The sequence below is a fragment of the Corvus kubaryi genome, unplaced genomic scaffold, assembly GCF_017639235.1.
Source record: "Corvus kubaryi isolate FWS band 111438036 unplaced genomic scaffold, C.kubaryi_AGA036_p1.0 66, whole genome shotgun sequence".
NCBI classification, from domain to species: domain Eukaryota; kingdom Metazoa; phylum Chordata; class Aves; order Passeriformes; family Corvidae; genus Corvus; species Corvus kubaryi.
The window spans coordinates 18,118,391-18,133,826 of record NW_024582054.1 but is presented as its reverse complement, the minus strand read 5'-3'; the positions used below and the strand labels follow the sequence as shown (position 1 = coordinate 18,133,826).

The 15,436-nt window shown below is 37.8% G+C and overlaps 1 protein-coding gene across 12 annotated transcripts in view; it reads right to left on the bottom strand.

The window, feature by feature from the left end:
* Positions 1–15,436, bottom strand: part of FLRT2 (fibronectin leucine rich transmembrane protein 2) — a 66,813-nt gene that overhangs the window by 13,146 nt on the left and 38,231 nt on the right. For 2 of the 12 annotated variants that reach the window (XM_042048311.1, XM_042048313.1), the window contains exon 2: positions 11,088–11,168. The exons of 8 other annotated variants lie outside the window; for them this stretch is intronic. The gene's annotated coding sequence lies outside the window, so the exon portion shown is untranslated. The remainder of the gene's footprint in view (positions 1–11,087; positions 11,169–15,436) is intronic. 2 more of the 12 variants (XM_042048312.1, XM_042048314.1) reach the window with 1 other exon arrangement.

Here is a 15,436-nt window from a genome sequence, read left to right as displayed (position 1 = left end):
AGCAATTTAAAACCATCCAGATCATTAAGAAAGAAATTTACTTTGGTTGTACACAGAACCTTGTTCTTCTGATACATCTGTGCAGTTTATAACATGTCCCAAATGCTACTTTTGGGAATCCCATGGACTGGCAGTATAGAAAGCATCCTTAGGAGTCAAACTCTTATAACACTTCAACTTTGCACTTTCAGATTACTGTATTTATTTAGAGCATCATCAGGTATCAGCCACAAGGTTCAAACAGCTGGAGATAAAAAGTCAGACCCTGAAAAATCCTGTTAATCATTATGACTTCAAATTTTAAAGATATGTAATACTGTAATACAGTACAAATGCAAATGTAATACTGTAATACAGCCTATGCAGTGTATTGTCCTTTTATAGAAGCAGTTAGATTAAGTACCCCACTGTTCATGGTTTTCTCTCTCACAGGCATATTTCAGTCAAGAGTGATTTCTTTTCAATTATGGCAGATGACGTGATACTGTAGAGAAACTCTTAACAGGATTACATTCTAACATGAGCCTAAGTGTGACAGTTTATCCGCCTTTAATATGGCCTGGCTCCCATCTAGATCATAGTGCTCTGATCCATCATGACACTCTCCTTTTAAAATGAGAATGGATATGCAGAGCCTCCTCTGAGATGCTTGGGACCACACAGGGTAATAACAATTGTTCTGTCACTTTTCCATCATCATCAGAGAGAGACAGCCTGTACCTCCTAACAGAGCCAATACCCTGCACTAAGCTCGCTTCCGATTGTAAGTCCAGTTACTGATTCGGTTTTATTTCACTCCTGGGTGTAATAGAAAGCCCAGCTGAGAACATGCAGCCACAGGCAGCTGCAGTTCCTGGTTTGCAGGGAATCTCCTAAGAAGGGACTGTCATATTAAAACTGATTTATGCATTCACCTCATTCTAGTACTCTGGCCAGTGCACCTCTCACCTAAGTAAATGTGGCACCCAAATTAAAGATTTCAGTAACAATTCAAACAAATTGAGTCAAGCACACAGCACCTCTCATTAGATACTCTAGGAAAAAGAGCTTTGATTGCATAGTCACTTAACTAGATTCTGGAGCTTCTCTCCTTTTCTTGTTACATGGATTTTACTATTAGAAATCTGTTAAAATTTTCCTAATGATTTCTTCCCTTGTAATGGTAAGAAAGGCAGTCCTTTTACTGGTGCAAATATCCTAAACTCTAGATATCAGTCCTTAATACACTGATACAATAAAAATCAGTACAGCTTATATGTACAACGGACTACTTTTGATTGTACTAAGCAAGAGCACGAGGACATATCTAACTAGATATTTATGACTTCAGGGTTGACTGTGGTGTGGCAGAAGTAAAGAAGGAGGGAGCAAAGATAAAACTGAAGGTACTTAAATAACTTTTTTGGGAAAGGTTTTACTTCAGTAGTCTTTTACTACTGCTTAATACTAACTTATAGTAGGGCTCATGGTGTATTTTTCAGCAAATCTCAGGGACCCTAATGCAAAAGTGAGTTCTGTCTCTGTGTCGGAAATCTCTACCCCAAAGACATTAAAAAGATTGAAGAGTTGGAAACCTGCTTGATTAAAAAAAAGAAACTATGTGAAGGAAAACCATCATCTCTACATTCCAAAAGGCTGGAAAAGCATAAGCAGTTTTTCCTTTAGCAAACTGCCAAAACTGAAGGCAGGTAGAGTCACTTAACTCCCCCCCCCCCCCCCTCCATTCCTGTCATGCTGGCTTCCTAAAGCAAGTTCTCTGCTTTCAGTATGTCTGCAAGTAATGAACTGAGCTGAATTTACTGGTTGTTTGCAGAAGTAGAAATTTGGAAGTGGAGGAATTAAGGGCAGTCCTTTGCTATTGTGATTGTAAATTTTGGCAGTTGACTCACAAGCTATAGATGTCAGTAACTTTCCTTATTTGAAGTCAGAAATAAACCAATCTAGGAAGAGAAAAAGGCAAGTGTCACAATTAACTTAAAATTAAAGAAATCAACGAGCAAATGCCTCAATAATAACACATCTGTCCATGACCAATTTGGTTATTTTTTCTCTTTCCTCCCCTGTACACTTGATTGCTATTATTTCTCACTATATCCTCCTTAGACACAAGTTATATCTTCCAAGTGTGTAAGACATTTCCTGCCTTACTGCAGCCAGGATATTTAATCCCATTAGGATTTAAGGAATGATAAAATGAAGTTGAGAAAAGCACTTTGAAATAGATGAGAAAATATCATGTGTTTTAGGTGGTCAGGTCTGAAAATTTGGCTTAGTAGTTCCTGCAATCAATGGAAATATTTCTTTTCATAACTTAGGAGGCATTTCTGATCAACATTTTTGTCCCACTGTCTTTTTTCAAACCTGCCTTCTTTAAATTCCCTTTTGGCATAACTGATGCTAGCTGGATAAGAAAAATTCTGGCTTTGTGCACTGGATAAAAGATAAGGTGTTTTGATTAAAGATATTTAAAAGCTAAAACATATGTCTACAATTTGGGAATGTTGAAGGTTTTTTGTTAGTCGCACCTTTACGGGTCAGAATCACCCATTCAACTGCCAGCTCTTGTCACTCTGCTGTGCATAGTCATGAAATAAATATATTACTGGAAATGCTGTTCAATTATAAATTTGTGATATTTAGGGGAAAAAAAATTAATTCACTAGCAGTCTACTTATGGAACTTTTTTCCACCTCACTGACTGGTATACTGTCTCACTGGTTCTGCCTATGGTGTCTAAAGAATCTCCAAAGCTGCCCTCAGAACCATCCTTCCCAATTTTCATTCTGCAGGCTTCCAAATATGCAGTCAAAGTCCCTGTGGCTACCTGAGAACCTAGCAATATTCAGGGAAGATAATAGAGAATAAAGGGAGAAGATAGCACATGGAGCCAATCCTGCATATGAATACTTACAGACCTGTGTTAGAAGCACAGAGTTTTGAAGTGCTCCTAAAGCTAGGTTGTCTCTCTTCATTAGTCTAACCATGGTTAACATTAAGGCTATAAATTTTTTCAGAGAGAATAACATTAAGAATATTTGGCTATTCTTTCCTTCAAGGAATACTGAAAATAATAAAAAATAGGTCATAGTAATCCAAGGCTTTTTTTTTTTCTCTGATAGTTTAACCACTCACCACCACTTTTCCTAGCAGTTCATCCATTTATCTGGACCTGAGTGTCATGCAACTTAAATTGAAAGGCAAGAAAAACCAGAACCAAATGATCATACTTATTCTTTTCACTATTACTAGTCAGTGACTCTTATTTATCACTAAACCATTTGGCATAAACTTTCTTGGCTTAACTGCAGACCAAGGTTATAATCAAGTCATAATCTTACTCTACATAATTATAACATACAGTAAGTACAAGGCTATTACGTCTGGAATTGAATGACAAACAGAAAACAAATCTAATTCCATTCCTATGAAATCCAGAACAGAGTTCCTTGTGCTTAAGAAAAATGTCCTTGTATTTCTATCAACTGGTAACAAGAAAAATTACAGAATAATACCTGACAAATCCCTTTTTTCCATATACATAGAGTTCATATCTACACATAAATGAAAATCCTAGTGCTTCGGTTTTGTTTTTTTTTTTGGTTTGGTTTGGTTTGGTTTTTTTTAAGTGATTAGGAGCCTTGGGTGATAGTTTACTGTATATATTTCTCTGTGAGTTACTTGGGTTTGAACTTTGTGTTCAAATTTTAATATGAGCCTATAATCTCTGCATCAAAGGCACAGGGAAAATGACCCAAAGGAATCAAAATGCTTTTATAGGAAGCCCTTTTGCATGCCTTCTATTCTGGCTCCTTCATAGTTGTGGGTGTGTATTATGTAAGAAGAAGAGGCAAGGACGAAGAAAAGCAGGTGAAGTAAAAGAGATAAAGAGGAAGAAACTATCCTTGGCGCCCTCTTGTAAAGTGAGTAGTGATGACAGGATAATGATCAGTAGCTAGTATAGGAAGGAAACTTTAAGTGTCTCTGTACACTCTTACAGACACAGTGAAGTCTATATGAGCCTATTTTGGCAGAGAAAGGCATTAATGTCTTTGCAATATTGTTAGCAAAATGATTCAGCAAATGTATACAACTGAACTCTTGTGCTTTTTTCCACTCTGATCAGGATATTTCTGGTTTTACCTCTCAATTTGAATTTATAATTATTCTCAAAACCTCAGATCAGGCAGCCTGAGGATGCAAGTGAAATTGATTTGTATCTGCCTTGGTGGAGACAGGAGAAAATTTAGAGAGTGGTACCTCTTGCAACAATGGATGTAAAGACATAATATGCCATCCTTCTCCTTCTTGTTCTTTTGTAATCTTCTGGTCCTCCGAGCCTTTTCTCTCTTTCTAGCTACATTCCTGCAAATTATTATGTGGACACATTGCCCAGAAGGACGCAGGCTTCAGGAAATCCCCTTTTAAAAGGCATGCTATTATAATGAACAAGAGCTTTGTCTTTGGCAATTTGGGTAGTGTACAGGTTCTATTGGACTCTGATACAGCCCAATTCCTGACTGCCAGGAGGGGGAGCTAAGCCAGCAGGAAACTTTCTCTCCCCCGAATAAACAAATAAATAGATAAATAAACGGGGGACTTCTTTTCTTCCCACTTTGTCTGTCCACATACACATGCACACACTTCTTCCTCGAAGCTGTCTGTGACTGCTGACTTGTTCAATGGCGTCTCTGTTACCTACCTGACAAATTGAGTTGTATAGGACTTTGTTACTGGGAAAATCAATGTTCATGTATTCTTATAAAAACATTATTCCCAGCTTCATGGTTCAAGATTTTTTTACTTGTAGGTTACTACAGATGTGAAATTACTTCATAGGCATGAGGAGACATGGAAGAGGAAGGGAGAGAAAAGAGAAAAAATAATGGAAAAAAGTTTTTTGGGGAAAAAAAACTCAGAACAGATTTTTTTTCTTGTGCAGATTAACAGGAACCAGTAACAGGTCAGGAGAGAGAACCTACTACAAGACATAAACACTAGAGCACTTCTGTACTCCAGGAAGCAGGGCTGAAATAGCTACAAGATCAATTGCATTAATGTCTCAGGTGGGGCCATGAATTCAAGGCTGCCAGTCATCCTGTCAGGCACCATGCTGTGCCACACAACCTGCTCAGCTCCTCAGACTCCTCCATAAAGGCGTGTTGAAGTGCCAAAGTTCAGGTGTGGAGACTACCTAGACTAATGGTATCTTCATTCCTGTGTTTAACAGTTACTGATTTGTAACAGAAGGAAGTTATTCTCAAAATTTGATGTTGCAACTCCACCAGACTGTGAAAATTAACAAACCTCAGCACCCAGAAACATCTGCATTTCCAGTTTGTGGCAAAAAAAAAATTGTCCTTGCTTGTGCACACATCGGTAAATATAAATTTTGTCATTAAATATTCTTAAGAATAAGACTACTTTCTAACAATAAAACCCATAAATGAAATACTGTAGAACATCTAATAGAAAATATATCCATCCAAATTCATCTTTCGATTTTTCATGCCATCCAGTCTGATCTGAATGACTGTCTGAATTAATTAATCTTGCATGGACCCAATTTCATTCATAATTTCATTTTAGGAGTTCTAGAAATGGAAAACTGCCACTAAGAATGTCCTGCCTGTGGAGTCCTGAATTCTAATGTATGAAACAGCCAAACCTAGTATTTCAACTAATTGTAGATGAGTAAAAGTTAATGAGTATGCACACAGCAAATTAAAAAGCAAAATCTTTAATTGCTCGTGCATGAGCAGACAGGACTCCCTCACAGAACACAAGGGAGAAGAAAAGGTGCAGATCTTCAGGTTTTTAGCCAATGTGAACTTCTGAGTTGGGTAGTACTTCAAGGCAGCCCAAAGTCATTGATAGCCCAAGCATCTTTTTATAATGAAATATCCCTGCTTTCATTATAAAATTGCTGATTGTTGAAAGTTTACTCCAGATGGTGACCATCATGATATTTTCACTCCAGTGGGCAAAGAGGAACAGATGATCACCTCCAGGACTCATATTAAATGGAGTATTGCACCCACTAGCAAAGGGATATTGGTGTCTTTATTAACCTTGCCCCAAGGCCTACTCTAATTTTTCACCAGTCTAATGCTGCAGTGTTCAAAACTTAACAAATTTCTCAAACAGTGAGAATGGTCTATTTAGTATGACAGTAAATTAATTTCCTGGTCTTTCATCCCCGAAAGCTGTTCTCATATCTTAGGTGAAATAATTTTGATGGATCTCATCTAGGACTCCATAAATTCATCAATGTACCATGTGATGATGTGAAGCTGGATTGAGAAAGTTGGAAATGGCAGATGAAAAGAATCTCACATGAGAGGCTATCTGGAACATTTCAACAAAATACATTTTCATTAAAATAAATTATTTTACTGAAGCCAAAAACTTGCATGTAGATTTGTCAGTTTTGATAATGTTTTCAATAGGAAATGTGCCTGAGGTCCAATGTATTCTGATCCTTTGTGACCAGAGACAAAGAGAGAAAAATGGATAGGGAAGAATAAAAAAAAGACTTTTTTACCCAAAAATGTAAGTTTTGACACATTTCCATTTCATAAAAGTGTTTGTAAAATAGTGTTTACATTCCACAATTTAAAACCATGAAAATTGTTTTGGAATTATGTGCCTCAGGACAGCTGCACTTAACACAGTGAAAGAAATAGAAAGACAATCTTCCTTTGCCTTCTTGACCGTTTTCCAGAGGGCTTACAGATTTCCTTGACAGAAGTGGACATAACTGTTTGAGAAAAACTAATAATAATAAATTAATTTCAAATAATTCCCCTTTTGGAACACATACATTCTGTACTATGGTTAGCATAATGCATTTTGTGTTAAGAAAAAATGATGGCAACCTGCTGTTTCTTTGCAAGCAAATTGGTCCCTACCTATAAATTATTCTACAATGTGAAGCAAACAGTTTGCTTTTATTTAGAGATATGTGGGCAGCCTGGCAAAACGTCTGTGGAGAATTTGAAAAAGCTGCTTTTAGTGACCTAAGTGGCTAAACACTGCTTCTTTGGAGACAACATTTTGACACATTTTAAATGTGTTGCATGCTGCTACATCATTGATGAGATCCTGTACGGCGTCACATTACCTTGTGGGGTATCGTTCATTTAGGATCTTAGGGAAATGAGCGTAGGCTGTCATATTCTTGTCTTCCATATTTGTAGCATATGGCTTGGAGAGAAAATATGGCACGAGCTGCCCCTCAATTTCTTAGGCACCTTGATATAAATAAAGTTGAAAGTGTCATCATACATTCCTCTTTCCAACAAAGGCAGATGGAGATCTCTCCTTCCTATTTTAATATTACTTAGCATGCTCCTCCTTCACAGCTCTAAGAACTACTCCATAAACACTGCTAAAGAGCTATCAAGAAAGATTAATAAAGTTGTTTTCTCTCCTAACTGCTTCAGAGAACCTGTCATGTATGGTGTAGTCACTTATGGGGCCAGTGAACAAAAGCTTTGCCCCAGATACAGAACAAATCTTGTTTATATGACACATTCTGTTATGGGCAAAAAGAAAGTTATCAAACAAAATTCTTACATCATCAGATAGCCAGTTAACAGAAAAGGGGAAAGTTATTAAAATAATAGATGAAGAATGTACGGCTAAGCCTCTGAAATCCCTATTCAGCTAAATAGCTGAATTATTTATCAACTGTACAATATCTCAGCATCAACAGTGCCTGAAAAGAACCTGGGGATCTGGATTTGTTATCTTTTCCCAGGGATCCAATTACACTTTTCTGTATGCACAGGTGGAGAAAGTGCAATAATCTCACTGCTCCAGATACGACACAGAGCACTTCATACAGGAAACAACTTATGTTCCCACATATCATCAGAATAAAAAAAAAAAAAGAAAGAAAATCAGTAATATGAAACACTAAAGGTATAGGTACAACTGTAGCTATCTTATGGCAGTAGAAAAACATTCATACACTATTTAACTGGACACCAGTAAAACCAATGTTTTTTCTGAGTACAGAGAGGAAAGAAACACCAGAGGCAGTAGGAGAGAAGAGTTTACCAATGATACAGACCATTAACAGGTGTTTTGCCTCACTTACTTTTGTTTGGTTCTGCCATTTGTTTTTTGCTAATTGTCATTCAAGATTCCAGTAACTCTATAATAATAACTATTTTCAGTGAGGGAGTCCTGTTGTCTCTTTTCAGTATTGCTGGTCAAGCACATATCCTAAGAATGTATACATATGAGGATTAAAAGGATTGAAGAAAATACAATAAGTTTAAAGAATTTCTTTGCAGCAATGGGGATGTGAATCCTCCCCAGGTCTTGATTCTGACAGAGAGCAAACTTTTTGGCATTTTGCTCTGGTTTGATTCTTCTTTAGTGAAAGGGTACACTACTACTTTTCTCCAAGAGCCATTCAGATCTCCCATTTAACCTTAGAAGTTCTTTGAGAAAAGAAGGCTGCATGGTATAGAATTTAACATGGGGCAGCTTCAGTTTTAGGTACAAATAGAAATAAGAGCAAGCTAGAAATAGTAAATAGACATTTCTAACCCAGTTATTCTCAGCTGTGGAATTAAAACCACAAGAATCTCATGAGAACTCTTAAGAGATCACAAAATAATACATACAGGTAGTGTTAGCCAGCAAGAGGACTGTTCCTGCAGGATGAAGGAGTACCAATTATGTTTAAACACTGACTGCAACAGTTCACATCAACCAAGAAACTACTATCTGCCTTTAATTTCTGACAGCAGCTCAGTTCCCTGGGGGACAAGAGACAGAGCAGAAGATTAAATGGTGTTTACATCTGCAGTTATGATTCAAGTCACTTTTCAGTCTTCCTTGTTTCCTTGAAGGAGCAGAGATGCTGCCAAGACAGAAGGTGCTCAAAGACAAAGCAGAGCCAAATGGACATCATTTCCAGAAGCTGGAAATGTGTTGCTCCAGCCAATTTTTCTTTTGCCCCATCATGATGACTGTAGGACTGAATATTCTGTGAAGAGTTTCCCCTGATATACCGAATCACAAGCCCTCTGACCATGAACAGGGAAAAGAGGATACAATAATGGCTATAGGTCTAATTTTCTCCACAATGTACAGAGTACATACACAAGAGAGAGCCTGCCATCTTTGTGCATTTATGAAGAAGCAGCTCAGAGCAGAATAAAGCCCTGGTACTCTGTCCTGAATTTTCTGTCATTATATTTTCTCAATAAATGCTCTAAAACATTTTTGAAAGAGCTTGCCTAAGCTTATTTCAACTGTGAAGTTCAAAGCCTTTATGTTGAACTAATCCTGACAAAGATGGAAAAGAACACAGAATGCAATTCTACTTTGTTTTTCCACTTCTCCCCTTTACCTTTGAGGTCTGTGTGTGGTTGCATCAGTCAATCAAAATTGCCAGGAGGCCCACAAATGACACCTACCAATAGTAAAGCAAAAACCATAGTCCTCTGCCATTAATGCTTCACGGTGGGTGATCTTTAGCCATGTGCAGACAGCCAACAAGAGACTCGCAAACCACTTAAACCCTCTCAGTAGTTTTTAAGTGAGTCCTAAGAGGTGCAGAAGCCTGGAGTTGCCTTCAGCTCAAATGCAGATTCCATCTGACATATGCCAAATCATTCCAGGCAGCAGAGTCTTTATCAATATGTGTCCTTGTGCTACTTTTCAGCACAGTTGTTATTGCAAGGAATCACAAAAGTATTATCAGCATTTTGAGCTTATACAAAACTAGACATCTCAAGTGAGTTCAGGAAGGCAGAGAGGCAGTGCACAACAAAACCTGAGAGAGGGCCAGAGGGAGAAATATGTAAAGAAAAAGTGAGATGGAGTTTTAAGCTGTTCTACAGGCAACAAAATATGCCTGCTCAAAAATGCAATTATTGTTTTCTTCTGTTTGCGAGCACTCTATTTATTCAGGTCACTGCATGAATCAAATAAGAAGACACTCACGTTTTCTATGCAGACCTCTGGGTACTTTAAATGATCTTTATATAAATGTCTGCTATGGGATTTAGGGGCTTGCTGATGGGTTTTTCTATGGACTAAAGACTGAGGTAGGTCCCTTAATACAAGTATCTCTGTAAGTATGGGAAATCTTGGATTTTGATTTATGTCTACACCAAAATTTTACATACTAAACGCACAGATTCTTTACTTAGACTTCTGCTAATAAGGCATATAGTCTGTGTAACCCATTGATGTAGGGTATAAAGGCAGTGTTAGCTTTACATGCAATCCATGGTATTTTCAGCAATTTTACCTCTGGTCATCCATTCTGATCTCTACATGTTCCTTTTTTTTAGGGTGCTATAAAACAAGGGAACTAAAAAGCAAATCAACTTTGATGGCCATGGAAATATTGCTATTGCTACATGCATAACAGCAGGCATGGGCTTGCACCTTCCTGTTTCATTGCATACATTGGATGTGCACATGCATATGTGGAAACAGAGCAGATGAGGAAAAATATCAAAATCCTCTGCTTTATGGAGAGATGGACAGCAGCCTGGAAAAAGGATTTTTAGAACTTGAGTAACTGCAGATGTTGCTTTGACTACACAAAGAAAATTTTCTTACAGTGAAAATCCCTTTTTACTCCACCTCTGGCTTTGGGCTACTGCATCTGTGTTTTGTTATGCAGAATACACAGCTTAGACAACAAAGTGGCACTGAGGATTAGAATAAATATGAAGGGGGGAAGTCATCTGAGGCTTCACCCGTCATCACCACCACTCCCATATGCCTTCAGTTTGGATTTGGCAAGAATTTATCAGACATTTCACTCCAAATCTATCTAGACATCTCTGACTGTTTCAGCAAGTAGCTGACCTTAACTCAAAAAGTGCTGTGAAGCAGTAAAGGACAAAAAATAAAAGTTACAGTTATTCCAATGGATAAGACTTATTGACTCATATGAGTTCAGCCCACAGCAGTTGAATTTGTTTACTGTAAAGTATTATTTTAGAAATTCTTTCCTTCCTGTTTGAATCAAAATAAACTGCATTTCCTAATACCATACATCCTGAGAGATGCTGCTACATGCTCTATCCAAACATATGCTCAAACTAACCTACCCTGGCAGCAGCTACCTTCAAGGCTTTTGAGTCTCTTGGGAGATATTGCCCTCCTCTGTTCCAGTGAAGCAGAAAACCATCCTGTATTCAAGAGAGAAAAAAAAAAATGTGTTTCTATATTCACTGAAAATATTTCAAGCATTAGCCCTCTTTAAAAAAATAATTATTCAAATCTTCTGCTTAGGGCATATACGAAGGAGGAAATCTTGTCAAAGCAATAGCATTCATTATTATTACTAATAACCAACTACTTTTAAAGCACAGAGTACAGATAAGGACTGACTAAGCACTGACTGTTTAAACACATTCACTGTGGCTGTTCTGGTCACTTTCTGAGTTCACTTCCCACAAATCACTGAGTTGCACTGGAACAAAAGAAAATGTAAGGCGATTTGAATAGGTACCTGTAGCAAATTAACTGCAAATACCAGTCGTCACCTGGGCAGCTTCTGACACACACTGCCTAACAAGAAGCATTGAATTAGGAAAATTCTTGCATGAAAATCATATTTTGAATACCAAGAGACACAGAGATTCATTGAAATTAGTAAGGTGTCTGTAAAACAGGTAACAAAAAATATTCCTTTACAAAGCAGATAGTGAAAATTTCTGTGGAAAGGGTTTTGCAATTTATGAGTCTTTCAACAGGCTCCCTTTAAGAGAAGAGAAAGGGATGCACCCCATAATATGTCTAGTTACGCTGTTTCAGGCACTTCTGGATGTGTACAAGATGAAACTGGATAGCAAAAAGCAACTCCAACAATTTCTTGTCTTTGCTGGAGACAAAACACTGAGATAGATGGACTGTTGGTCTGTCTCAGCTGAGAACTGCTTGTTTTGGTCAGTCATATCTTATGGTCTGAACTAGGGACTGAGCACAACAACAGAAATGCAGCTTGCATGGACCTGTCCATTACATTTGCAGAGTATTTGAGACGGAAATTAGATATGGTGCCATCCAGTAATGTATCTGATCACTAAAAAGTATTGAAACAGCTCAAATTCTGCAATTTGAAATTCTGAATAGTTGCTAATCACCATAAATATAATGTTAAACCTAAACTGACCAAGTAATGTATTATCAAGCAATTGTTTTTTCCTCCTGAGCATTCCAAATGTAACAAAAAGTTCTTTTCCAGTCTATTCTGCTTTTAAAGCCATGAGGTTTTAAGGCAAGTACGAAAATAAAATGGTAAAATGATGATGCAAAAATGTGCTTCCAGGGCTAAGTTCTGGTTCCCGAAATAGCAATGTTCTCCTTTAGCTTTAGAGGACTGGAAACTTTATAGAGTGAAGTAGTGACTGCAGAAAGAACTGAAATATATAATCATGTTTTGGATTCTTTTCTTCAATGACCTCTGCACCTTTCCTATAGAGAAAAACCCAAGCTGCAGTGTCTGTATATAGAATTGTATTGCCTTGAAACTCAGACTGTTTTGAATCTAGTGTTTGAGTTAGAACACACCTGTAATTTTTATTTCTCTAATTTTTGTATAAATGTATTTCTTTTTTCTATTCCATTTGTATTCTTTGAATGATATAAACAGGATCTTTGTTCTCAGCGAAACTTTGGTGAAAGAGGTCATCCAATCAGCTGCTATATAAAGTCTATATGGAGTCTGTGAACTTTCTAGGTTATGTCATTTTCTTTTTGACTGCTGGGAAGGTCGTCAAACCCAATCCTTTGAAGGAAGACTGGCTCACCATCCACTTTACCTCCTTTGAGGTAAGATATTTAGAAAGATCCTCATCTTCCACTAACATATAGAATCCATAACTTTGCTTGTGTTTCAGTGTAAGGAGAGTTTAGAAAAAATATCTCCCTTTCTAAATTAGACACCACAAAAAAATTTCAGAATAAATATAGTGATAAAAAGAAACAAAAACAGAGGATAACTGTATCTTTTCTTCTTCTGATCCTGTGTCTGATTTCCTTCTATCACCACCCATAACACATCGACACCCATTCTGATCAATCCCTTTCCCCTGTCTATGGATGAACACTCCAAAAGCTTTCACTCCTCTCTGCCTTTGTTAATCTGAGTAATTACAATCACAATTTTTAAAGCCTATTTTCTAAGCAATCTATTTTTTTTATTTATTTATCTAAAGATAAATAAATAAAATCCAGAGATGGTCTCTTGACAGCTGTGGTACTGGCACTTAGTAAATTCTTGGTAACAGCAAACAAGGATTGTTTATTTTCTTCTCTAAAAAAAATGAAGTTACAAATTTGTGGTCCCAGAAGATTATTTTCTTTCCATGTTGTATTTGCTAAGCCTCTCTCTCAGGGAGTCAGGTCAGCTTTTGCATCAGTTACTGCAGGACATAGTAAACATCATCTCAGAGTGTTAACAAAGCCATGAGAGTTCAAACACTGCTTTATTCCTACAACATAATTATACCCCGGGATCTGTTTGGCACAGTCATACATGTCATTGTACACATCATTATTCACCTTCTCATCATCCTTTCTAATCCAGACTAGGACAGTAGTGTCCAGCCATCAGTCATTAGAATGGGCTATGAGTATGGTGAAAAATGAGGTGGCAATGTAAAGCTATTCCTTAAGAGCAGTTAGAGTCCAAAACGGCGTGAAGATGAGGCAATGTGCATGTGATGATTTCTCTTTCCTGATGGCAAGTCTTTGACTAAATACTGAGCCAGGAGCAGTCAGGCATGTTTCTAAAAGGGGAGATTGGCAAGACTAGTGTCACTCCACTGACAGAAGAAAACTCCACTCTTCATTCTCTCTTCTTGGTGGACACTGATTTTTTCTGTGGCAAGCTCTTAGAATGAAAACTACCTTACAGTCAGAAGCAGTAGATAATGACAGGATGGAAAATGACAACATCCTTCTAATTTATGGCAAGTAGAATACCCCTGCACCTCTAAATGGTGCTGTTTAATTGATGAAGTAATTAATTTTTCTTGGAAATGCTGTGGTGGCCTGGACAGCCCTTAGCATTTACATTTGCAATCCTTATCCTCATACCTATAATCACAAAGTCTTGCATCTCAGGGAAGACAAGCTTAAGTACTTCTGGACCCACTGGTTCAAGGAGATGATGCCATAGAAGACATGCTATATGTCTTAAGATTCACAGTAAAATCAGGTTGCAAGTCAGAACCTATAATCAGACATAGCACCAGTGGATGTGCTTCTTAAACTCAATATGAGCATTAAGTAAATATGACTGATTAATTCAATTATCCTACCTGGCTTCCCACTTAAATATTTATGACAACTCTATCTCTCCTGAACATAATAAAAGGTAAAATGAAGCGAAGCACCTAAAAACAGCATTCTCCATCAAGTTGCGCGGATAGGATGTCCCAGATATCTCACTACAAAGGTAACAAAAATTAACAAGATGAAGTGTTCTCTGCTGCTTGTGTTCAACAGGCAAAGAAACAGGGTTTGGAGCAGTACCACAGACTTCATTTAGCCAGTATCCTCATAGAAATAGGGGACATTTTCCTTTCCTGACACTTTTTTTTGAAATTTTTAAGGTTTTAGATTTTCTTTCTCAAAATAAAGAATCAGACAGTTGGGCCTCATATGGTCATGTGCTAGCTTTTTGAAGGCTTTTTTTTTTTTTTTGCTCATACCAGCTACAGTCAGTTATATTCACCCTAGCACTCATTTTCTCATGCCAGTTTGGGGTTTGGAAGCTCTGTCCTGGACCAGCAGCACTTACTGTGCTTCTGACCAGATGGCTGTCAGCAGGAGTCAAGCTAGTTCCCTGGTTCATTTCTGTTATGGCAAGGTGGGCCTGGAACGGACCTCCTGGGTCACAGAGCCCAGACTCCTGCTCTCGCAGGCAAACCTGTCACTGGAAGGCCATATCTTGGCTAGGACCTGATATACGGTTTGTTCTTCCTGCTGCGAATCCCTCCCTGTTTTCTCTGGGGAGATAAGAGTTTGTGCTTCAGCTGCTTTTGTTCCCAGGGTTAGCTAATGATCCCTTGCAAAGTCACGGCATGACAAGCATCATTAGCCTCCTCCTGAATTCCAAAAAGCTTTTTTATTTTTTAGTTTAGATTGAGAAATTGAGACACTGGGCTGCTGTTTTGGGTTCAGCTGTGAATGGCATACAGACCTGTGGTAAACATACATACTGAGGAAACTGCTCTGGCACAGCTTTTGAGCAGCTCAGACTTTTCCAAGAAATGCAGGATAAGACCCAATATATGGGATATAAGAGTAAGGCCAAAGGCTTTAGGATCACACATAAGTGTGTGATTTAGTACACATAATTGTACTAGTTTGGGCAGTTATTCTGAGCTTCCTTCAGGATGCCTTCTTGCCCCCTTGAAGCAGACCAGAATGAGTACAACTCAAAGTG